At 39.8% G+C, this 24,840-nt stretch overlaps 1 long non-coding RNA gene across 3 annotated transcripts in view; it reads right to left on the bottom strand.

Moving 5' to 3' along the window:
• LOC141377516 (uncharacterized) overlaps positions 1-24,840 on the bottom strand; it is a 113,928-nt gene that overhangs the window by 34,672 nt on the left and 54,416 nt on the right. The gene's annotated exons all lie outside the window — the stretch shown is intronic.

Raw genomic sequence — 24,840 nt, 5'->3', positions numbered from 1 at the left:
TAAAGTAGTTCCAGGCAGGTCTAGCAATATCACATTATATCTCAATATCAAGAATGTCACACTGTATTATGCCGTTAAGCTGTATAAATGCAATATCACACTTGTGGCACTGTAATATGGATGTATTTCAGCAGTGCTAATTTAAATCCAGAATTTGAGTCACAACAAACTCTGTGTAAGGGACTGCTTTCTCCAGCCATGCATCTGCAGCTGACCACTTAAACAGCAAAACCCATTGCTAATTCAAAAATGTCACTTTAAAAGTATTTGAAACATTTCCTGTCGTCATTTAAAGTATAATGTAATACTAAATTAAAGTCTAATGTAATACTGTAATACTCGAATGTAATGTCTCATGTAACAAAACAGGATCTTGCTCCCAGATCAAGATTATAAGTGACATAAACTTGTACCCTGGATGCTCACATGTGACTTCCTTTGTTTGAAAAAGACTCATCTGAGGTAATACGTGAGCAATGCAACCGTACAAGAGGAAGACATGCATTCAGAACACTAACTCCCAAGAATGCGAACCCTATAGTAATAATGAGAAGAATCTGTTAAATAGTCATTATTTTTGTCTTATGTGTACACAAAAATATTCTTGTAGCTTGATAATATTTTAATTGAACCACCAAACCACAGGAACTTTTGTATTTTTATGGACTTTGCTGTCTATGGAGGATAATAGAGCTCTCACAATTTTATGTAAAATCTCTTAATTTGTTATTTGAAGATGAACAAATGTCTCAGGGGGTGAGTAATTAACATAATTTTTAATGTAGGACTGATTATAATTTGGTCTCTGTTACCATCTTATGTTGAAAAAATGTAACATCAACTGCTAATCACACTTCATGTTCATTCATTCATTTTCCTTCGGCTTAAGCCTGGTTTATACTTCTGCGTCAAGTGACCGGCGTAACTCACGGCGCAGGCATTTATACTTATACATACTTATACATTTATACTGTGCATTTATACTTCTGCGCGCTGTCTCTGTTGGTCTGCATTACACTTCCGAAACGCTAGTTGGCAGTGAGGTGTAAATGTTCCTCTGTGTCGAGTTTCTTCGCTTCTGTTTTGGTTTTCTTGAACACTTCCTGGTTGTACAAGTGACTCATTTTGCTCATTTTGAGGCAGGAACCGGCGGACGTGCAACAACTTTAACTATAAGGTAAACACAAAACAAAACTTTCCATCCGGAGCTCCTTCACGGGACTCCACACTTGTAAACAATCGCTCGCGCCATTTGCGTGGCTCTCGGTCCTGCCCACACTCATCAGCGCTACCAAGCCGACCAATCACAGAGCTTGCGCTATGCGTTGATGCGACTTGTTGTTACATTTTTTGAGAGGTGCACGTCAGCGCCGTAGCATACACCGGTGTTTGACGCAGAAGTATAAATCAGCCTTTAGTCCCTTATTTATCACCACAGTGGAATGAACCAACCATCTATTCCGGCATATATTTTATGCAGCGGATGCCCTTCCAACCACAGCCTAGCACCAGAAAACACCCAGAGGCTTTCTTATTCACACAGAATCATACACTGATGCCAATTTTTAACCCAGCTTCAATAGACCGGCCAATCGACTCACCCACCCTACTCCTTTACAAAACCCAACCAATTTTACTGATTGACCCGCCCACCCGCTTACTTCCCTAAACCCAACCAACAATTTACAAAAGCCGTCCAGAAAAAGAAAAGGGAAGCCCTCGTGTCTCAAGTCCGCTGACATACACGACAAGCTAACTGGACAAACTGGTTGTGACGGGAAAGCTCTCCACATGGAGGTACTGTAAGCGGTCAGCCGGTAAGTGCGTAAGGAAACGACGTCATACCACCCCGTAGCGTTCGCTTAAAAAATGAAATGCAGCCATACATACCTCCTGCTTCATAATTCGCAGCCTCCAAAAACATCCACGGGACTACGTTTTCAGAATGAGCCTGTGTTGCCAATTTTTGTTTACCCAATTCACCTATACTTCATGCCTTTGGACTGTGGGGTAAACCAGAGCACACTGGGAGAACATGCAAACTCAGAAATTCTGCAAACACAGAAATGCCATGACAAGTAGCCCAGCCGGTGACTGGTTTCTTTAAGATTTCTGACAAGATTCTTGTGAAAAAGAATAACAGCCAAGTATTCACCCAGCATATAAAATTTATTGCTTGAAAAGTTGAGAAACTCCCAACTTCTGCAGCGAGCAACGCCGCTGAAGCAGCACAGGCGAACCAACAATTCAGTTCGACAACGCTTAATGTCACTGGGAGTAAATGAGAAACGTTGGAGCTGACACCCCGTGTAAATGGGGTGTGTTAGAGTGTGGCCCCTTCATTGTTGCAGAAATGCTGAATAAACTCCACAACAGTTACATAAAATAACCATTGGGAAACTTCCTGGTTCGGTTTTGTATTTGTGACTGGCACATCTCTGCTAAATCTTTTTCCTAGTGTTTGTTTGTCATTGTGCTGTGTTTATCTGACATCTAATGATAAACTTGGCCAAAAAGTGGGAGGGGTAAACCAGCTTATTTGCATTTAAAGTCACAAGTGTGAAACAGTGAAAATTGACAGACTACCATAATGATCCACCATCTCTTGAGTCAAGTTGCAATGTCAATGGTATAATGCATTATGGATCAATGCAGATCAGTTACAGAAGTGACTTCATTGTGTATCTTGTAGACTTTACATTCACAAACATCTATTTCAAACTATAAGAAATGTAATGCTTAAAAAAGCATAATTGGGCACTATAAAATACAAACCTACATCCACAGTTAAATATGAGAAAACATAAGTCTGAGTGTGACGTGTCTGTTTTTGCTAATAACACTTAATCTATGACCAAAAGTATTTTGCTAACTTTTCTATGTCAAGCATTTAGAACATAGGGTTTAATAGTTCTCATTGTACATTCTGATGCCACAACAATCTCCTTATCTCACATTACGCAACCAACACAGCAAGTGCACTGCGCTACAAAGTTTCATTTTCATTAGAAATTTAAAAGAGCTGAGAGCACAGAGGATTTGTTTAATATCTAATGATTCGCCTCAAGTGAAGATTGAGAAACAGTCGCTGGAACTCAGGAACCCTGCAGAGAGCCCGATCCCGCTGGCTTATGCAGATCAGTGCGAACTCATTAAAATATCTCCCCTAAAATGAACTTTGTCCAGTGCTGAGGAGGAAATCTGAGTCTGACTTTAATGTCACTCTCCAGTATAACATTTGAATAGAGGAGGGTGAGAGGAGAGGGGTTACCTGAGGTAGCGCCAGATGAGGTGGATGAGCACAAAAAACAGATCTCTTATTCTGACTTTGGTGACAATTTTACAGAAGTCTGGAAGTAAGTATTTGTTCTCTTGGAAGTACAGAAAGTACCACAGAATGTTAATCTCAGTGTTTTTTTTTTTTTTTTGTCAAATATTCTATTTTATCAAAAAATGGTGAGAGGGTGTTTGGTTTGTTCTAATTCTGTTCATGCAGATATAAAACCAGCCTCTTACATTTTCAGATGTTTGCATTTATAATAGACACTACAACTGCAACACAAAAAACTCAGTTTTATTTATCAGTATAAATGGATGAACATTCTTAAATAAGTTACATTGAATTAAGGAGACATTAAAGGGGTGGTCCAGAGTGCAATTTGAAAGCTTGATTGTGTTTATAAGATGGAAAGCAATGTGCGCTCATGCTTCACTTCTAAAAAAAATCACGTTAATTTTTCTATATATCTTATTTGATTATGTACAGCTACTCAGCTAACCTGAAAACGACCTATATTTCCTAGTTCCTCTGAAAGGCCCGCCCTCAAGAGGCTCTGATTGGTCAGTTAACATAATGTGCTGTGATTCGCAGATCGGCTCTACGTCACCAGTAAAGCATCATGCCTTCACAAGCCTCTGCTGTGTAAATACTGTCAGTCAGAGCTGTAAGCAGTTATCAGTTTGAGCCATAATCAGACAGAAAATGAAAAGGATGAACCCCATGCCTGCTATCTAAAATAAAATCTGACAAGTGTCTGCAACGAATGAAAATAGGGTGTGGCTCCTTTAAGAGACATTTTTATGTATGTGTGTGAACAGTCTGTAGACACATGTAACTCGAGAACCGCATGTGTGCGGGACTGATGTTTATTTTTATTTTTCTCTGATGTTCAAATTAAGTTATTTTTCTGTAATATAAAGTGACACTGTTGACAGGAGAATAAAGCGCAAGATGTGGAATGCGGCCCGTGTGAGCTTTGAATGACTTTTCTGCTGCAACACAAGTTAGTGGAGTTATCTTGTGTTTTTTTTTTACCTAACTCAACGTGTTACATGACTTTCACATATATTCGGGTTATAAGCATGTGTGAGTAATATGAAACGTTCCTAAATCATTTGTGAGTTCATTATTGGAGATGTACAATGTATGAAAAGTGGTCGCATTGAGTGACACTGCAGCACCGGTGAAGATTGTGGGTGTTTAAATATGAATTTGTAGCTAAATTGATAACTGTGCCAAACAGCATTTCCTGTTGTTTACATTTGTGTTCATGTCCTCGCTAAAACATACTGTTAATGCGAAATATGATGTATGTAATAGATTAACTTTAACAAATAAAAATACTTACAGGTTGTGGCCCACAATCCACAGCTTCTGCTTGTTGGAGCTGCTCCTTTGAGCAGTTTTCAGCTGAATCCAACAATAAACTGGGAGAGAATCTGGAAGCTGTCCTTTGTCAACTGCTAGCTATATATCTTTTTTGATTCTCTGGGACATAACTAAAATTAAACTGTAAGCAATTCTCTCTTTGTGTCGTGTCCTTTGGAAGCCCAAATACAGGAACAGAAGCTCTGTGGAAATAGCAGCGTTTGGACTGCATTTTAGCTTTCTCTGCTGTAACATTACAGCGCCTCTAGCCACGCCCCTAATGCTATGCGAGGTGTGTGCACATGGTGAATGTGCGTAATCTCAAGGGTCTATGATTTTCTTAACTCGGATGTGTTTTTTGCAGTCCCCAAACTACGTTTGCTGTCAGCTTTGCTAAGCTAACTCTATAAAAGACAATGTCTCCCTTTGCATTGAACTTTGAGCCTATTACATTCAGTGATGTTGTTTATGTTCATGTTGAGGCCTTTCAGAGGAACAAGGAAATAAATCAGCCGTTTTCATGTTAGCTGAGTAGCTGTGTAAAATCAAAGTGAGATTTATGAAAAAATAACATGGTTTCCTTTAAGTGAAACATGAGCACACATTGCTTTGCATCTTATTAACACAACCAAGTTTTAAAATTACGTTCTGGACCCCCCTTTAAAAATGGTAGTGTGAATGATAAGTCAAACAGTGCTAACAGAGTAAGTTGAAATATGGTGCTTTTGTTATGTTTATACCAATGCAGTCTCATGGCAATTTGTAACTTTTAGAATTAGTGGCTAATTTATATAAATTTGTACATTTTACTACAATTTGCTCATTCCCAATAATGGGGGTGTTTGGGTGCACGTGTTCTTTCAAAAATCAGCAACTTTTTCTGACAATGCATAAAAATTCTCAAGAGATCAGGCTGTTTATACATGTAGACATGGCCATTTTTTAAAACAAATCAAAGATCTGCTGTGAAGAGGTGTGTTTGACAAAGGCCATATTGAACTGTAATAAGCAACATTGTGAGTATGATGAGAAAAAGTAGGTATGCTTGAACAGTCTGTCCTTTTGTTTTTATGGTCACATCTTGTGACGTTGTGACCTGTTTCTGATTTGTATAGATGCCTTTGGTCTGTCACGCATTCAAATTTCAGTCAGAGTTTTTGAAAACCGACTGAGACCCATATTTTTAGTGGTCTTGGACCTCTTGTTTGATGTGCACAAAGGTTTGGATGACGGTCTTCACACTTACTCAATTGAACTGCACTAACAAACACAAAGCAATGATAAAAGGGTTTGTTTAATCAGCCCAAATCTGCTGTAAGTGTACACATCCTAACCCTAAACTTTTTTTTTATGCCAAATGCATTAGAATTGCTATAAATTTGATCCAAAAATAATTGTGATGTTCAATTGGAAATAAGTGCTTTTTGTAAGCATAAACTCATTAAAAGTTTAAGAAACCAAGTAATTTTGATTTGTATACTGTAGGTTTAGATATTATACAGGAAATAAAGACTAAAATTCAATTCGAATTCAAACCTACTGTTTACCTTTTGGGTGTAAGACCCTCAATGCAGTTTAGTTTAATCATGTACACAACTATCTACAGCACTGTTCTATTTCTTTGCTAGTCAGGAAAGACCGTGATGGTTTGGACTAAGAAGGTTGTTGGTTTTTTTAGCGAGGTGTGGAGACCCTGCAGAAGTGGGAATGGTGGTTGCAAATGAACTATAAACAAGGAGGAACAAATGAAGTACAGTGTACAGCCTAATTTGGGACCCTAAATCATTGCCCCTGTGTGTGACAACGCTGGCAGATGCTTGCCAGCACTCTTCAAAAAAGTGGGTGTTCTGCTAACCCAAGAGCATTCAATGCATCTGGCCAAACACAACACTGGCAGCATGCCCACCCCGTTTGCTGTGCTGGCGTGAGCCCACATTCAGAGCAGCCTTGGCGGTGGTCATGGAACCTGGCCCTGCGGGTACACTGGGAAAGTTGCAGGTACTTCAAACCCACGGGCACTGTAAACCGGTCACACAGACGTTACTATATGCCACAACTGCTTGCTGAAATTTGAAAGAAATCAATAGAGTCAGACATCTTGTGACGTATTTGTAAAATTGATTTGAAAAAGGGCCTTTGGACATATTTTTGTCTATGCTATTATACTATTTGTCTGTTTTAAATAGTTAGATCATTCCAAAAAATGCTGTCATCATTTACTCACCGCATATCATTTCAAATCTATAAGAAGTTTAAGGATAAGGACATATTTGGTGTCTTTTTTTTTTAGAAACATTTTAAAGCAGAAAACACTTTATATATAAAAAACAAAATCTCTCTTATATCTGTAATTAAAAAATTCTATTAGGTGTCTAAAAATTAAAGTCCACCTGAACTACAATTTGCAGAGACCTACTGATGTAATTTCAATTCAAACTATTGGTAATTGGTATTGGTTAATAATTTTGTAGCTGAAGCTGTCAATCTGAAGTCAACAGACAAGAGACACCATTCCAAATGTGGAAAGCAAATGGTCAGACTTTGATTGAAGATTACCAAACATTTTTTTTTTTTTTTTTTTTTTTTTTTACCTAAGGAATGACAATGTAGCAATGTAAAAACTGTATATTGTGATTTAACGTGCAAAACAAATTTCTTATTGGTTTGAAATGACATAAGAAAATGAGCAAATTATGACAGAATTTTATTTTGGGGTAAACTAATAAAATCTATTAAAGGTGCAGTAGGTCATCTTTCACACTGCTAACAGCTTAGCATAAATCTCTGAATCACAGTCACTCCCCTGCCGTCTAGAGCCACACCTCCTCAAATACGAGCACAGCAAAAGAACCCTCTCTCATGTGTTAGAAGCGATTAGTGCTTGTCTGGCGGTGAGCAAGCCAAACCGACATGGTATTTCAGAGTAAATTTTTAGAGTTGCATGGAAAACAATATAGGGAGAGACTAGGCGGAATAGCGCTATTTACTTGTGTTTTGTTGGTAAACTAATTCAAATCTACATTATAGATGCTGTAAAAGGTCTCTTATGGAACTGAAAACAGTCTTATCAATTTTTTATCGGAAGATTTTAGTGGCTGAACAACACTTCCGTAAAGATATAACCCGTTTGTAACAACAACGTTACATCAGCTTTGCATGAAGCTAAAATAGTTTTAATACAAAACATTACCTGTCTAAGAGAAATCCTTCAGACATTGTTTCATCCTTTCTCCAGCGTGCAAAAGTAACTCCAATATTGATTCAGATTTTTAAAAAGTTTTGATTAAGCAGGATTTCACCGATCGTGCGCTCTCTCGTGAACGCACGGCACCAACAGCGGTCGGCAGAGATGTGTACAAACGGCTGCGCAGTTGTTTAAATCTGCATTTGCTGACAGACAGATTCGCCTACTTATCGAATTATGAGAGATGTCGGTCTGACTCTATTTAATTTGATGAACATTTTTTAGTTTTATGCCTTACCCAAAATATAAAAATACATATAAATACATTTAGACCATTTACTTGAATCATTACTATTGGACTGTGAAGAGACTTTCAACCAGCACAACAAAAAAATGCTTCTGAAGACAATCACCTACTACACCTTTAACTCAGGTTGAAGCAAAGTGAAATTTAAATGGTTAAATTATGCTGTGTAAGTGTGTGTTTGAGTTGTCAGAGCGGTGCTAATTAATATTCACGACTGATCCAAATATGGTCAATATGGACTTTCTCATTGTAGGGTTAATGAGCATATAGCAATAAATGAACATAAAATAATTTCTGGATTTTTAAATTTACCTAAGCCATATAGCTATGTTGATTTCAGAAAACTACTTAACTTATTGAATCAATGCAATTTATGACACCTTTAATTAGGGCTGGACGATAAAATAGATACTGACTTTTATTAACCGTACACCATTGTTAATATCAATTTTAAAATTTTGTAATTTCGGTATGAAGCGCGCTATAGTTTTATTAAGCGCACAACTTGGAATCAGTGCCATTAAGCTCAGGGTGTAAGTTTGTCACTTACAATAGAAGGCAGGTGACTTGCACAACACACATGGTAGCAACCAAGTGTGCCGCAAGCCTGCGTTTGAGTGAAGGTATCGGCCGTTAGATCGCCCCCTGGGGGCTGGCTGCAGTACAAGTCATAAAGCCCGCCTCCTCCATGTTAATGAAGGAGACTTGAGCCCAAATAAAAAAAATTATTACACTTGCAATAAAATGTCCCGAAAGATGGTTCTGGTCGATTAAGGCACTGGTTATTGTGCTGAAATAGGTGCAGATCTTCATTTTTGTAAACAGTTTGTTTTTAGCAGTAATTTAACGCTGGCCGTGTCATCGTGATTGACAGCTGTGATTGACAGTTTCTCAAAGCAGACTGTCTGAGCTTCGGCAGGAGACTGAAGTGTTATTATTCGATTTCTGTGTTATTTTACCATGATAAAATGAGTTCAGCAGTAATCTACAGTTTCTGACATACATGATCTGGTGAAACACTGTTTATTCGCTAAGGTCAGGTCTGTTTTCGGGCTTTATTAGTTTGCTGATACACGCCTAGCCACCCAGATAGCAAAATACACTCGGGCCAGTTCCGGCTAGATTCTCGCCTGCCAGAGACTTACCCCTCAGAGCTCAGACTGACTACCTCTGCTGGACCTACTCTGGATGCCTGGACTCATTGCCCAATTCCAGCCCGAGTCAATCGAGCCAGATGCGGCGGCCGAGCGAGCCGGCGCTGCCGCATGCGAGCCGGAATCAGCCCGCGACGCCGCGAGTAGGTTATGCGCTGCGGCCCGGAGCTGGCGCGATTGAATATATAAAACCCTCATATTTAATAACGTTATTACACCCATTTGTGTTGATATGACAGCAAACGCATGCTGAGAAGTTCGGGGGGCGTGGTTGATTTTACATAAAGCGTTTGGTTGGAAGCTCGACTCCGCTCATTTTCGCGGCTCCTCCTCTGGCTCCATCAGACAGTCCTTCTGCGCATGTCAAGGCTCCAATTTCAGCAGTCTTTTGCGATAGTTTGTGCCCGTCAAGCAGGCGTTTTGCCCTCAAGGCGTTCAATGGGAAAAGGGGCTGTCGCGTCGTCCATATTTTTTTACAGTCATTGGTAGCAACATGCACATGCTGTGCAAGCGGCACGCATGGAAACCACGCCCATTTTCCAGCCGCACCTAGTTGAAAACATCTGAACTTTTCCAAATGCTGAGAGCACACCGCAATTCATGTATGTAGAACAAATCAATATGCTTCACACTTTGTATGGAACATGCACATTTCAGTAATAACGGCACACTGATTACCTGAGACAAACACAGCGCACCCAAACACTGCAGTGCTTTTTACTTATCTCCATAAATTTGCATCGGAGCTGCATCAATTACTTGTCTGTTTGTCATCCACTGTGAAAATAGTTGATGGTCATCTAGTTAAGAGAGACGCCAGGGGAGAGCGAGGGCAAAGTCTATTATAAATGGTAAAGGAATCCAAGCGCACACACTTGTCACTTCAGGTCATAATAACAACACATGCAAAAATGAGTTCCATATAGCAGCAGTGAGGAGATTGTAAATAGAAAAGGATGTAAGGATGTCACTAGAGTGGCTTTTTGGTTTCTTTTCTTGTGCATCCCAGCCACTAGCTTCCTATCTGAATTTTTAATTTTTTTCAGCTTAGGGGGTAATCCCTCTTTACAATTTGTAATGTTGCAGTATGTATTTGAATAATGATGGTTGGTTCCTTTACTTGAAAGCTCAGATTTGATTATCATAATTTGTGTTGTTTACAGAGTTTGAGGTTTACTGTATCATTATTATTCACAGCTTAAAGTTTGCTTTTATTGTTCAGTATTTACGCTTTACCTTTACGCTTTACACTTGGACTGTACCATTTATTTATTAAGTTTATTCACTTATGTTTATTTTATTATTAAGAGATCAGATATTTTGTTTAAAGATTTTAGTTTTTGACTATTAAAACAATTTGCCTTAGTAATGTTGGTAAATTAAAATAAAGTGGTTCAATAAAAAAATCCTAATATTCCTAAACGTATTGTTTAAAAATATTTAATAGTTATCGACATCGGATGATACGAAACATGATATCAGGATCCATTAATATATGTCAACACTTTATACTGATGTTCTCCCAGCTGACTAAGAAGTGACTTTAGAAATTTCCCTAACCTAACAGTCTAATATTACTCTAATTTACATGTAATTACTTAATGTCACCAGAATGTCTGAAGCAGCCCATCAAAATAAAAAGAAACCTACTTTGTTTATTTGTTAACTTTGCAATCTGTGGCTGGGGTGTTCTGGTTTGCTGCTGGATGATATCAATTTTTAGAAGCTAATGTCAGTGTTGACACTAAATGAAACAGACAAGTATGCAACTGAACTAGAGCCATGCAATGTCATGACAGCCTTGGAAGAATGCCTCTAATGTCATGTTTATTTTGCATGCAATTAGGCTGGGGCCTGTTTTCTTCAGTCTCTTGTGGTTGATATTTTTATCAGCCAGCGAGAATTATACTATATGCAAAGTGCCAACACATTTTTCTTGGCCAGTGTGGGTGTTTGTATACACCTTTCCCCCAGTGCCCTTTAACACCCTTGGAATACGAAATCCTTCTTGAGAAAAGCCACTACTGGTCCCACTGTGTGCTGCATACGTAGACCAGCAGCTCTGACTGCGATCAGTGTTGTGTGTCAGCAAAAGTTGAGTTTCTAGTCTTGAGGTTTTGAGCATATTTTGATAGCTATAAGTCTTGTTTGGCACATTCTATGAAAATGCATATAGCATGTGACCCGAGATAACTGCAAAATAAAAGTCTTTGCCCAGTTTTACTTGGAAGCGAATAAATGACAATAGCATTGGCCAGTTCTTTTTAGGCATAATTCATCAGTGGTTGATTTATTAAGGACATGCTTATTCTGTCAAACTTTTCTATTGACGTAGCAATCAATTGAAGAGGCCAAATAGAATGCATATATCTCTTAACTGCTGAGTGTTTTAGACTCGTATTCATTAAGGGCAGTGTGCTGATGAATGATTCAGGGAAACTATGTTAAGCAGTAACTTGAGAAGAACATGAAAACAGACTTGGCAAAAGCTTCACAAATACCACATCAGGACTTTGAAAACCATAATTGGTGGTTATATTTTTCGGCATTGTTTATTTCAGAGTCTGGGGCTACAATTAAGGGAATTTGCCTTGCAATTAGCATGTTAAAAATAATAAAAACAGTTTACCTAAAATACCTGCATTTTGTTTAATGATTTGGACCAGCAAATTGAAATTACAATGTTTCGACATTGCAGAGTTCTGTTTAGACGTTTAAGTAAGGTATTTTTGTGAAAAAGAAGGAAATTGGGAATGACAAGCCAATGCCATCCGTTAAAATGTTATTTTGAGCATGCAAGAATCTAGCGAATTGACTCTTGGATGACTTATATTACAATGCTCCTCAAGTTTAAGTGATGATGTAATCTTAAGAGGACACATTCCTAAAAACTTGCAACTTTGTCACTAATTTTTACTACATTTTTTAAGGCTTACATTTAAAAAATAATCATTTATTTTTAGAATGCTGTTAATGTCTGAAAAAATTTATTTTTATGTCAAATGTGTAATTAAAAGAATTTACATTTTGGTTGAAACATTCCTTTAAGTTCGAGGGTAATTGTCTTCATCTTAAATTCAAGTCAGCACACATTATACTATACTTAAAAAGCTCTGGTTGGTGAACATTAGGGTTTAGTTTCATTTAGAGAACTGCTTTAGTATGCAGCTGAGAATGAGAATGATTTCTGAAGATACCCAGAGGGAAAGACATTTTAATAGCAGACAGGTCCCCACTGCAGCAAACCATAATAGAGTTTAAGAAGTTTTGATACCACTATTAAATCGTAAAAAGACTTTTTACTTTTCACCTCAGTTTTAACATAAAATGGTTATGGTTGAAAAGTTATGAGGCAGTAGATTGCGATGGATTTAAATCTCTGTGGGTATTCAACCTCATTCACTTTTACTGTGTGATGAAAAGCAGTCAGGACTATATACTAAACTGCTTTTGGGTTTTACATTCGTATGAACATTTTTTGAAGTGCATAGGAGTATGGATTATTAAAACGTGATTAGATTTAAAAAAAAACTTTATTCTTTCATTTTCTTTTCAGCTTAGTCTCTTTATTAATCTGAGGTCCCCACAGCGGAATGAACTGCCAACTTATCCAGCATATATTTCCACGCAGCGGATGCCCTTCCAGCTGCTAATCGTCACTGGCAAACATCCATACACACGCATACACAACGGTCAATTTTAGCATACCTAATTCACCTGTAGCACATGTCTTTGGACTTGTGGGGGAAACCGGAGCACCTGGAGGAAACATACACGAACGCGGGGATAACATGCAAACTCCACACAGAAATGGCAACTGACCCAGCTGAGGCTTGAACCTTCTTGCTTTAAGGTGAACGTGCTACCCACTGCAACACCGCCCATTTAAAAAAAAATAATAGATGTTGAATGTTTTGAAAAATGATCCCGTTTCCATGATAATTTAAACCAAGATGTAGGTAATTCTTCTTGCTTAATTAACATACAACTTTTAGCTGAAATGATGATCCTTTGAGATCCATATATTGACATTCTGCGGCAATTTGGGGGTCTTAAAATGATTATATGATCTTATGAAGCAAAACAATCTATCTTTGAAACAAACTGAGCATTTATTACATTTAAACCATGGCAAATGGTCTGATAATAACATTCGAATTGCAAGCGTCTTGTCACAATAATTACAACATTAAAACCCCAAATCAAAAAAAAGGAAGTGATTTTCAAATTTGCATTGACTTGTATTTCATTGCAGGCAATACAACAAACATTATTCAATGTTTTTTATTGGTGTGTTTTTTTTTTTTTTTCAAAATAAACACGTATTCCATTTTTGATTTTTACAAGACTTTTAAAAAAGGTAAAACAGTACAGCAATTTCCCTTTTGTAATGTCTCCTTTCCTTTCCACAACACTTAAAAGATGTTTAGGGACTGAAGACACCAAGTGAGGAAGTGTTTCAGGTTTAATTTTGTCCCATTCTTCCTGCAAACAAGTCTAAAGGTGGGCATCAGTATGGGTTCTTCGTTGTCACATTTTCACTTCAAAATGACCCACACATTCTCTATTAAAGACAGGTCAGGACTGCAGGCAGGCGAGTCAGGTACCTGTATCCTCTTCCTCTGCAGCCAGGACTTTGTAATGTGTGCAGACTGTACTTTTGCATTGTCTTGTTAAAATATGCATGGGCGTCGCTGGAAAAGAAGGCAACATATTGTGCTTCAAAATCTCTATGTACTTTTTAGCATTAATTTGCCAAGGGCACTAACACAACCCTATGCCATGACAGACCCTGGCTTTTGGACTTATTGCTGGTAACAGTCTGGATAATCCCTTTCTTTTTTGGTTCAGAGCACACAGCGTCCATTTCTTCCATAAATACCTGAAATAACTGAAGTACTGGCCACAGTACAGATTTCCACTGTGTGATGGTTCATCCCAGATGCCTCAGAGCCCAAAAAAGTCGAATGTGCTTCTGGACACTGTTAGAATAGGGCTTTATTTTGACACAATACAGTTTTAGCTGGCATTTGGGAATGTAACTACAAATTGTAGTACTTGACAAAGGTTTGCCATAGTCCTGGGCCCATGTGGTGACATCACTTCTAAATGAATGATGATTCTTGATGCAGTGCAATTTAAGTGATCAGAGATCAAGGTTGGTCAGCTTAGGCTTGCTCCGTATTCCTTTACGCACTGAAACTCCTCCAGATTCCTTGAATCATTTAATTATTAAGCACTGTTAAGGGTGAAATAACCAAATGGCGTCCTATCTTTTCTCTAAGTAACATTGTTTTTTCAAAAAATTTCTCACTTATTTGTTGGCAAACTGGCGATCCTCTGCCCATCTTTGCTTCTAAAGCACGAAACCTTTCTTAGATGCTGCTTTTGTACCAAATCATAATTACAGTAATCTGTTGACATCATGTTTCAAACCACATCATTATTTACCTAATTTCTAGCCCTAAACTGCTCCTGTCCAAACTTTATTGGAATGTGACCAGACAATAAAGTTGACCAGACAAAATTGGAAATCACTACTTCATCTTTTTCTGATTTGGGGTTGTACATACAAAATAATTAAACATAATTTTATGAATCATAACCCACTAAACTGGCTAGTGTGTTGATGCATTACTCACCTCAGCCATTTTCACTGCATTTGACAGGCTGGTAGTGGGTGTTGATTTCATACCCTGGCACCAACCATGTAAAAAATCTGTAAATAATTGTCAATTTGTGCCAGCATATACAACTTTATGTCATGAATGGCACATGATTGCCGAAACTTAGTTCATTCATTCATTCATTCATTCCCTTGATTAATCTGCGGTCACTACAGCGGAATAAACTGCTAATTTATCCAGCACATGTTTTAAGCAGCGGATGCCCTGCCAGCCACAACCCATCACTGAGAAACATCTATACACACTCATTCACACACATACATTATGGTCAATTTTTATTCATTTATTTATTTTATTTTCAACTTAGTCCCTTTATTAATACGGGGTCGCCACAGCGGAATGAACCGTCAACTTATCCAGCACGTCTTTCCATGCAGCGGATGCCCTTCCTGCTGCAACCCATCTCTGGGAATCTTCTATACACACACATACATTATGGTCAATTATAGCATACCTAATTCACCTATACATGTCTTTGGACTCTGGAGGAAAGCAGAGCATCCAGAGGAAACCCATGCAATCACAGGAAAAACATGTAAACTCCACACAGAAATGCCAACTGACGCAGCCGAGGCTCAAACCAGTGACCTACTTGATGTGAGGCGAATGTGCTAACCATTGCGCTTCTGGGTCACCAAAACTATGGATTATAACAGAATAAAGTCAACATTTTAGATGGGCCAAGGAGATTAAGTAAAAAATGTAATTTTTTTGGGTGAACTATCTCTTTAAGTTGACTGCCTTTGGATATTTTCTGTCAGTTTATTAGTTTAACATGGAGAACATAATTAAGACCCAAAATAACAAGATAAACCTATTTTCTGTTCCATTAACTACATGCCTTAGCTTTTTGAGGTTTGTAACTATATTTGGATAGAGCCAAGTGTCCAGTCATCTCTCTTTCTCTCTCTCTCTCTGTGTGTGTGTCTGTCCATAGAATCTGCTATTTTTCCATCGAACGTGACACATGTGCTTTGAGGAGAACAGAATAAACCATAAACAACTGCTGCTCGTCCCACGCATGCAAGCCACTCGTGCTGGGGGACTGACTGAGGTCTGGACCTGTCGTGCAGGACTGAAGATTTCGCTCACGGAAAGCTCTGTCTCTCATCGGGGCTTCTTCTGCTGAAGACTCGTCGCCCGTAATTAGATGTGATGTTTCGAGCCCAAAACGGCGTAATTAGACACAGGCTTCAAACTTTCAGCGGCTACAGAGAGGCAGATGTGCACAGGCGAGATGGTTTGGATAGAGCTGACCGGGACGTTTGCCGGTTCCACAGTCACTCGTGCATAAACACCAGAGCTCGGTCGGGAGCTTTAGAAATGACTGGCATTCAACAGGCATCACGGCGATGTGCCAACAGAGCCAGTCGCTCCTTATCTCCCGCCGCGCGGGAATGTTTGCGCTCTCTCTCTCTCTCTCGCTCTCTCTATAATTGCTTTATCGGCATGACAAATGTTACAAATGTATTGCCAAAGCAGTTATAAAGTTTACGTAAAAGTAAATATATATTTACTGTGTATATATATATATATATATATATATATATATATATATATATATATATATATATATATATATAAACACTGTGAACAGTAGTAGTAGAAGTTGTAAAAAAGATATAAACATAATAATTAAATAAAAATATATAACTAGATATTAAAGTTTGAGGACAAACTTTATGGTGGCTTGAAAAGCCGAATCTGAAAGTTTTAAGTGGTTTTAAAGTGTAAATAGCATGTTAGTATGATTTTAGCTTGAGTTAACATATTACTAGCACGAATTAGCATGTTAGTAGCATGATTCTTACATGAATTAGCATGTTGTTAGCATGATTCTAGCATGAATTAGCATGTTACTAGCATGATTCTAGCATGAATTAGCATGTTGTTAGCGTGATTCTAGCATGAATTAGCATGTTACTAGCATGATTCTAGCATGAATTAGCATGCTACTAGGATAATTCTAGCATGAATTAGCATGTTAGTAGCATGATTCTTACATGAATTAGCATGTTACTAGCATGATTCTAGCATGAATTAGCATGCTACTAGGATAATTCTAGCATGAATTAGCATGTTAGTAGCATGATTCTTACATGAATTAGCATGTTACTAGCATGATTCTAGCATGAATTAGCATGTTGTTAGCATGATTCTAGCATAAACTAGCATGTTACTAGCATGATTCTAGCATGAATTAGCATGTTGTTAGCATGATTCTAGCATGAATTAGCATTTTACTAGGCGGTTGCTAGGGTGTTTTAAGTGGTTGCTAGGTGGTTGCTAAGGTGGTGCAAGGCAGTTGCTAAGGTGGTCTGACTAGTTGCTAGGTGGTTGCTAAGGTGTTGCTAGACGGTTGCTAGGGTGTTTTGAGTGGTTGCTAGGTGGTTGCTAAGGTGGTGCTAGGCAGTTGCTAAGGTGTTCTGACTAGTTGCTAAGTGGTTACTAAGGTGTTGCAAGGTGGTCGCTAGGGTATTCTGAGTGGTTGCTAGGTGGTTGCTAAGGTGTTGCTAAGCGGTTGCTAGGGTGTTCTAAGTGGTTGCTAAGGTGTTGCTAGGTGGTTGCTAAGGTGTCCTAAGTGGTTGCTAGGTGGTTGCTAGGGTATTCTGAGTGGTTGCTAAGGCGTTATTAGGTGGTTGCTAGGGTGTCCTGAGTGGTTGCTAGGTGGTTGCTAAGGTGTTGCTAGGTGGTTGCTAGGTGGTTGCTAAGGTGTTGCTAGGCGGTTGCTAGGGTGTTCTGAGTGGTTGCTAGGTGGTTGCTAAGGTGTTGCTAGGTGGTTGCTAAGGTGTACTAAGTGGTTGCTAGGTGGTTGCTAAGGTGTTGCTAGGTGTTTGCTAAGGTGTTGCTAGGCGGTTGCTAGGGTGTCCTAAGTGGTTGCTAGGTGGTTGCTAAGGTGTTGCTAGGCGGTTGCTAGGGTGTTCTGAGTGGTTGCTAGGTGGTTGCTAAGGTGTTGCTACGTGGTTGCTAAGGTGTCCTAAGTGGTTGCTAGGTGGTTGCTAAGGTGTTGCTAGGTGGTTGCTAGGGTGTCCTAAGTGGTTGCTAGGTGGTTGCCAAGGTGTTGCTAGGCGGTTGCTAGGGTATTCTGAGTGGTTGCTAAGGCGTTGCTAGGTGGTTGCTAGGGTGTCCTGAGTGGTTGCTAGGTGGTTGCTAAGGTGTTGCTAGGTGGTTGCTAGGGTGTCCTGAGTGGTTGCTAGGTGGTTGCTAAGGTGTTGCTAGGGTGTTCTGAGTGGTTGCTAGGTGGTTGCTAAGGTGTTGCTAGGGGGTTGCTAAGGTGTCCTAAGTGGTTGCTAGGTGGTTGCTAAGGTATTCTGAGTGGTTGCTAAGGCGTTGCTAGGCGGTTGCTAGGGTGTCCTGAGTGGTCGCTAGGCCCTTACTAAGGCATTACTAGGCCGTTGCTAGGTGGTTGCTAGGCGGTTGCTAGGGTAATTTTGGTGGTTGCTAGGCAGTTGCTAGGGTACCCTGGTTGGTTACTAGGCAAGCCTCACATACATGCTTGATAAAACATTTATACTTAGTAAGCATTTCTAGCAAGTTACAGTACTTGGCTAGTCAATATTAGCATGTAGCTAGTCACTGCTAGCATGTGTAGCATATAGGAAGTTCCGTTTGCTAGCATGAGTCAAACGAGCCAATCTCCAAGTCTCTACGATGTTCTGATGCTGAGATACAGCTGTTGATGAATGGTTGCTAGGGTATTCTGTTTTGTTGCTATGGGCGAGGTTACAGAGTGAACTTGAATGTGGTTGGTTGTCTTAGTCAAAGAACCAACCCCCATGTCTCTATGACACTGCTTTGCAAAGATATGCATCTTGGCCTATTTTAATGGAAGTCTACGGGACAGTTGCTAGGGTGCAGTATGTGGTAGTTAGGGTGTGGCTAGAATGTTAAAAGCTCATCAGTTATTGGCAGTTTGGTAGTCTGAGTCAAATGAGCTCAGCCATTAGTCTGTATGACAGTCTGATGCAGAGTTATGAGCTCACAAAGTTTGATCCCATGTTAAGTCAATGAGAGTCTTTTGTAATGGAAGTCTACGGGACAGTTGCTAGGGTGCAGTATGTGGTAGTTAGGGGTGTGGCTAGAAAGTTAAAAGCTCATCAGTTATTGGCAGTTTGGTTGTCTGAGTTAAATGTGCTCAGCCATTAGTCTGTATGACAGTCTGATGCAGAGTTATGAGCTCACAAAGTTTGATCCCATGTTAAGTCAATGAGAGTCTTTCGAATGGAAGTCTACGGGACAGTTGCTAGGGTGCCATAAGTGGTTGCTAGGGAGTGGCTAGTAAGTCTAAAGGTCATCAGTGATTGGCTGCTGACTAGACTGAGTTGAATGGGGCCTGACTCTAGTCTGTAGGACAGTCTGATGCAGAGTTATGAGCTCACAAAGGTTGACCCAATGTTAAGTCAATGGCAGTCTTTTACAATGGAAGTCTATGGGACAGTTGCTAGGGTGCCAAAAGTGGTTGCTAGGGAGTGGCTAGTAAGTTTAAAGGTCATCAGTTATTGGCTGCTGGCTAGACTGAGTTAAATGAGCCCAGTTAGAAGTCTGTAGGACAGTCTGATGCAGAGTTATGAGGTCACAAAGTTTGACCCAATGTTAAGTCAATGGGAATTTTGGGAATTTTCCGGGTCGTTTTTCGGAAAACCGAAAGTCGGATCAGTTGGAACAGATATAGCAACCCGAGTCAGACCAGTTTGAAGGTTTGACGAAAGTTTGAAGTATGAAGCTTGAAAAGTTTAGGAGGAGATACACTTTAAAATTAGTCTCAGAAGAATAAGAAGAAGAAGAAGAAGAAGAAGAAGAATAATAACTAGATAGTAAAGTTTGAGGACAAACTTTATGGTGGCTTGAAAAGCCGAATCTGAAAGTTTGAAGTGGTTTTAAAGTGTAAATAGCATGTTAGTATGATTTTAGCTTGAGGTAACATATTACTAGCATGAATTAGCATGTTAGTAGCATGATTCTTACATGAATTAGCATGTTGTTAGCATGATTCTAGCATGAATTAGCAAGTTACTAGCATGTTTCTAACATGAATTAGCATGTTGTTAGCGTGATTCTAGCATGAATTAGCATGTTACTAGCATGATTCTAGCATGAATTAGCATGCTACTTGGATAATTCTAGCATGAATTAGCATGTTAGTAGCATGATTCTTACATGAATTAGCATGTTAGCATGATTCTAGCATGAATTAGCATGTTACTAGCATGATTCTAGCATGAATTAGCATGTTGTTAGCATAAATCTAGCATAAATTAGCATGTTACTAGTATGATTCTAGCATGAATTAGCATGTTGTTAGCATGATTCTAGCATGAATTAGCATTTTACTAGGCGGTTGCTAGGGTGGTTTAAGTGGTTGCTAAGGTGGTGCCAGGCAGTTGCTAAGGTGGTCTGACTAGTTGCTAGGTGGTTGCTAAGGTGTTGCTAGACGGTTGCTAGGGTGTTTTGAGTGGTTGCTAGGTGGTTGCTAAGGTGGTGCTAGGCAGTTGCTAAGGTGTTCTGACTAGTTGCTTAGTGGTTACTAAGGTGTTGCAAGGTGGTCGCTAGGGTATTCTGAGTGGTTGCTAGGTTGTTGCTAAGGTGTTGCTAGGCGGTTGCTAGGGTGTTCTGAGTGGTTGCTAAGGTGTTGCTAGGTGGTTGCTAAGGTATCCTAAGTGGTTGCTAGGTGGTTGCTAAGGTGTTGCTAGGTGGTTGCTAAGGTGTTGCTAGGCGGTTGCTAGGGTGTCCTAAGTGGTTGCTAAGGTGTTGCTAGGGTGTTCTGAGTGGTTGCTAGGTGGTTGCTAAGGTGTTGCTAGGTGGTTGCTAAGGTGTCCTAAGTGGTTGCTAGGTGGTTGCTAAGGTGTTGCTAGGTGGTTGCTAAGGTGTTGCTAGGCGGTTGCTAGGGTGTCCTAAGTGGTTGCTAGATGGTTGCTAAGGTGTTGCTAGGCGGTTGCTAGGGTGTTCTGAGTGGTTGCTAGGTGGTTGCTAAGGTGTTGCTAAGTGGTTGCAAAGGTGTCCTAAGTGGTTGCTAGGTGGTTGCTAAGGTGTTGCTAGGTGGTTGCTAAGGTGTTGCTAGGCGGTTGCTAGGGTGTCCTAAGTGGTTGCTAAGGTGTTGCTAGGCGGTTGCTAGGGTATTCTGAGTGGTTGCTAAGGCGTTGCTAGGTGGTTGCTAGGGTGTCCTGAGTGGTTGCTAGGTGGTTGCTAAGGTGTTGCTAGGTGGTTGCTAGGGTGTCCTGAGTGGTTGCTAGGTGGTTGCTAAGGCGTTGCTAAGCAGTTGCTAGGGTGTTCTGAGTGGTTGCTAGGTGGTTGCTAAGGTGTTGCTAGGTGGTTGCTAAGGTGTCCTAAGTGGTTGCTAGGTGGTTGCTAAGGTGTTGCTAGGTGGTTGCTAAGGTGTTGCTAGGCGGTTGCTAGGGTGTCCTAAGTGGTTCCTAGGTGGTTGCTAAGGTGTTGCTAGGCGGTTGCTAAGGTGTCCCAAGTGGTTGCTAGGTGGTTGCTAAGGTGTTGCTAGGTGGTTGCTAAGGTATTCTGAGTGGTTGCTAAGGCGTTGCTAGGCGGTTGCTAGGGTGTCCTTAGTGGTCGCTAGGCCCTTACTAAGGCATTACTAGGCCGTTGCTAGGCGGTTGCTAGGGTAGTTTGGGTGGTTGCTAGGCAGTTGCTAGGGTACCCTGGTTGGTTACTAGGCAAGCCTCACATACATGCTTGATAAAACATTTATACTTAGTAAGCATTTCTAGCAAGTTACAGTACTTGGCTAGTCAATATTAGCATGTAGCTAGTCACTGCTAGCATGTGTAGCATATAGGAAGTTCCGTATGCTAGCATGAGTCAAACGAGCCAATCTCCAAGTCTCTACGATGTTCTGATGCTGAGATGTAGCTGTTGATGAATGGTTGCTAGGGTACTCTGTTTTGTTGCTATGGGCGAGGTTACAGAGTGAACTTGAATGTGGTTGGTTGTCTTAGTCAAATGAACCAACCCCCTTGTCTCTATGACACTGCTATGCAAAGATATGCATCTTGGCCTATTTTAATGGAAGTCTATGGAATCAATTTGGGGGCGTGGCTTGTGAGCTTTATTATCATATTGAGATGCTCATTGGTTGTCTGAGTCAGATGAGCCATCCCCCAAGTCAATAGGACACTGCTATGCAAAGATATGCATGTAGGCCAGTTATTAACATGAGTCTAGTATGAATTAGCATGTTACTAGCATGATTCTAGTTCAAATTAGCATGTCATTAGCATGTTTCCAGTATGCGTTAGCATGTCATTAGCATGATTAGCATATGAGTAGCATGTTGCTAGCATGATTGGCATGTCATTAGCATGTTAGAATTATAAGCATTTGATAGCACAGCTAATTACATTATATAGGACAGTTGCTAGGGTGCAGTATGTGGTAGTTAGGGGTGTGGCTAGAAAGTTAAAAGGCCATCAGTGATTGGCTGCTGGCTAGACTGAGTTAAATGAGCTCAGCCATTAGTCTCTATGACAGTCTGATGCAGAGTTATGAGCTCACAAAGTTTGATCCCATGTTAAGTCAATGAGAGTCTTTTGTAATGGAAGTCTACGGGACAGTTGCTAGGGTGCAGTATGTGGTAGTTAGGGGTGTGGCTAGAAAGTTAAAAGGCCATCAGTGATTGGCTGCTGGCTAGACTGAGTTAAATGAGCTCAGCCATTAGTCTCTATGACAGTCTGATGCAGAGTTATGAGCTCACAAAGTTTGATCCCATGTTAAGTCAATGAAAGTCTTTTGAATGGAAGTCTACGGGACAGTTGCTAGGGTGCCATAAGTGGTTGCTAGGGAGTGGCTAGTAAGTCTAAAGGTCATCAGTGATTGGCTGCTGACTAGACTAAGTTGAATGAGGCCTGACTCTAGTCTGTAGGACAGTCTGATGCAGAGTTATGAGCTCACAAAGGTTGACCCAATGTTAAGTCAATGGCAGTCTTTTACAATGGAAGTCTATGGGACAGTTGCTAGGGTGCCAAAAGTGGTTGCTAGGGAGTGGCTAGTAAGTTTAAAGGTCATCAGTTATTGGCTGCTGGCTAGACTGAGTTAAATGAGCCCAGTTAGAAGTCTGTAGGACAGTCTGATGCAGAGTTATGAGGTCACAAAGTTTGACCCAATGTTAAGTCAATGGGAATTTTGGGAATTTTCCGGGTCGTTTTTCGGAAAACCGAAAGTCGGATCAGTTAGAACAGATATAGCAACCCGAGTCAGACCAGTTTGAAGGTTTGACGAAAGTTTGAAGTATGAAGCTTGAAAAGTTTAGGAGGAGATACACTTTAAAATTAGTCTCAGAAGAAAGAAGAAGAAGAAGAAGAAGAATAATAATAAGTTTACGTGAGATAACAGTATGTTGGCTTTTCAAGCCACCATAATAAGTTTACGTGAGATAACAGTATGTTGGCTTTTCAAGCCACCATAAAAATATGTATCATTATTATTCAATATATCATATTATTCATTCATATCATATTCATTTATAACAATAAAAAATAATAATAGATTAGAATAAACTGTACATTTAACAATCAAAATTTAGGATAAAACAGTAGTAAAAACAACAATATTAATCAGAATATTTACAATGAGTTTGGGGTAGAATGTTTCTCTGATGGTTTGTGCAGTGTTGAAGTGTTCCTCCATTACCACCTCTGCCTGGGCCCAGTGTGGGCAGATGCTGCTCTCTCTGGGTTGCCAGGTCTGTCTGTATCGGCCCGTCTCTACAGTCAGACTGTGAGCATTCAGTCTGTATTTGGTCATTGTTGTTCTTAGTTTACTGTTCTTTACTGCTCTCAGATATGTTGCTGTCGTATAATCTCTGTTTAGGTCTAAATAGCATTGAAGTTTACTTTGTTTTCCTGCTGCTTCATTCCAGTAAATTAGATACTCTTCATTTCATGTATTTATAATTTGATTGGGTTTAGTTCTGTGGATGAGCATGCCCGTGTCCTGATGCTGCAGTCAACTGTTGAGCTGCCGAGAAATGAGCTGTAGATGTATCTGCCCAGAGAGTCTCCTCTCACCCTGCCATTGACCAGATACAGACGAGGCTTCGACAGAGCTCAAGTAGGAGCTTTCCGTTCTTATTTATTTGTGCATCAGAGTTATTCCTGGAAATATTTACAGGGTTTTGTTGATCCAAATATGTATTTATTTCCACTATCTTTGGTACGGTCAGTCAAGGACCCTGTTCTAGCATTGAGATCTCCACACAGCAACACACTTTCCTGTGCCTGGAAGTGGATTATTTGAGTCTGGATGGTCTCAAAGATGTTTTCATAAAAGTAAAGAGATTCGGATGGAGGAATGTAAAGAGCACATATGAATATGTCCTTTTTCATTTGACTAAGCTTATTGTCAATTTTGAGCCAGATACGAGATTCTTCTTTTTAAATGTTTTTGATGTATTTACTGATTTCCGGTTTGTGCCAGATATCGTGCCCCCGAATCTGTACCATGTTTGATTTTTTCATGTTTTTTTTAGATGAAAAGGATATTTCACAGTATCCTGGAGGATAAATGACCTCATCAGTTCTGTGCCATGTTTCCTGGAGGATTATTATGATGTCTATGTCTGACATGCTTTTCTTAATGCTCTTCTTATGCTTCTCTCTCTCTCTCAGCTCTGAATTGCTATAATAACGTTTGATTTCCCACATGCATGCGGTTGGCTCGCCATCCGAAATGCGAATGCAAATTCCAGTATATATTTAACCATCCCCAAAAATAGCTAAGCAGAAGAGAGGACCTCAGAAATGAAATCACTTGTCACCTTTTGCTTGGGGAATTTAACACATTTTTGGATGTTCTAAAGTTACATATTAAACATATACTTTAAACTCCGTTTAGTTCCATTCAGGAATGTGAATAAA

This window comes from Danio rerio, chromosome 14 (assembly GCF_052040795.2).
Source record: "Danio rerio strain M-AB ecotype USA chromosome 14, GRCz13ab, whole genome shotgun sequence".
NCBI lineage: Eukaryota > Metazoa > Chordata > Actinopteri > Cypriniformes > Danionidae > Danio > Danio rerio.
The sequence above is the reverse complement of the archived record's forward strand: the minus strand, read 5'-3'. Positions and strand labels throughout refer to the sequence as shown.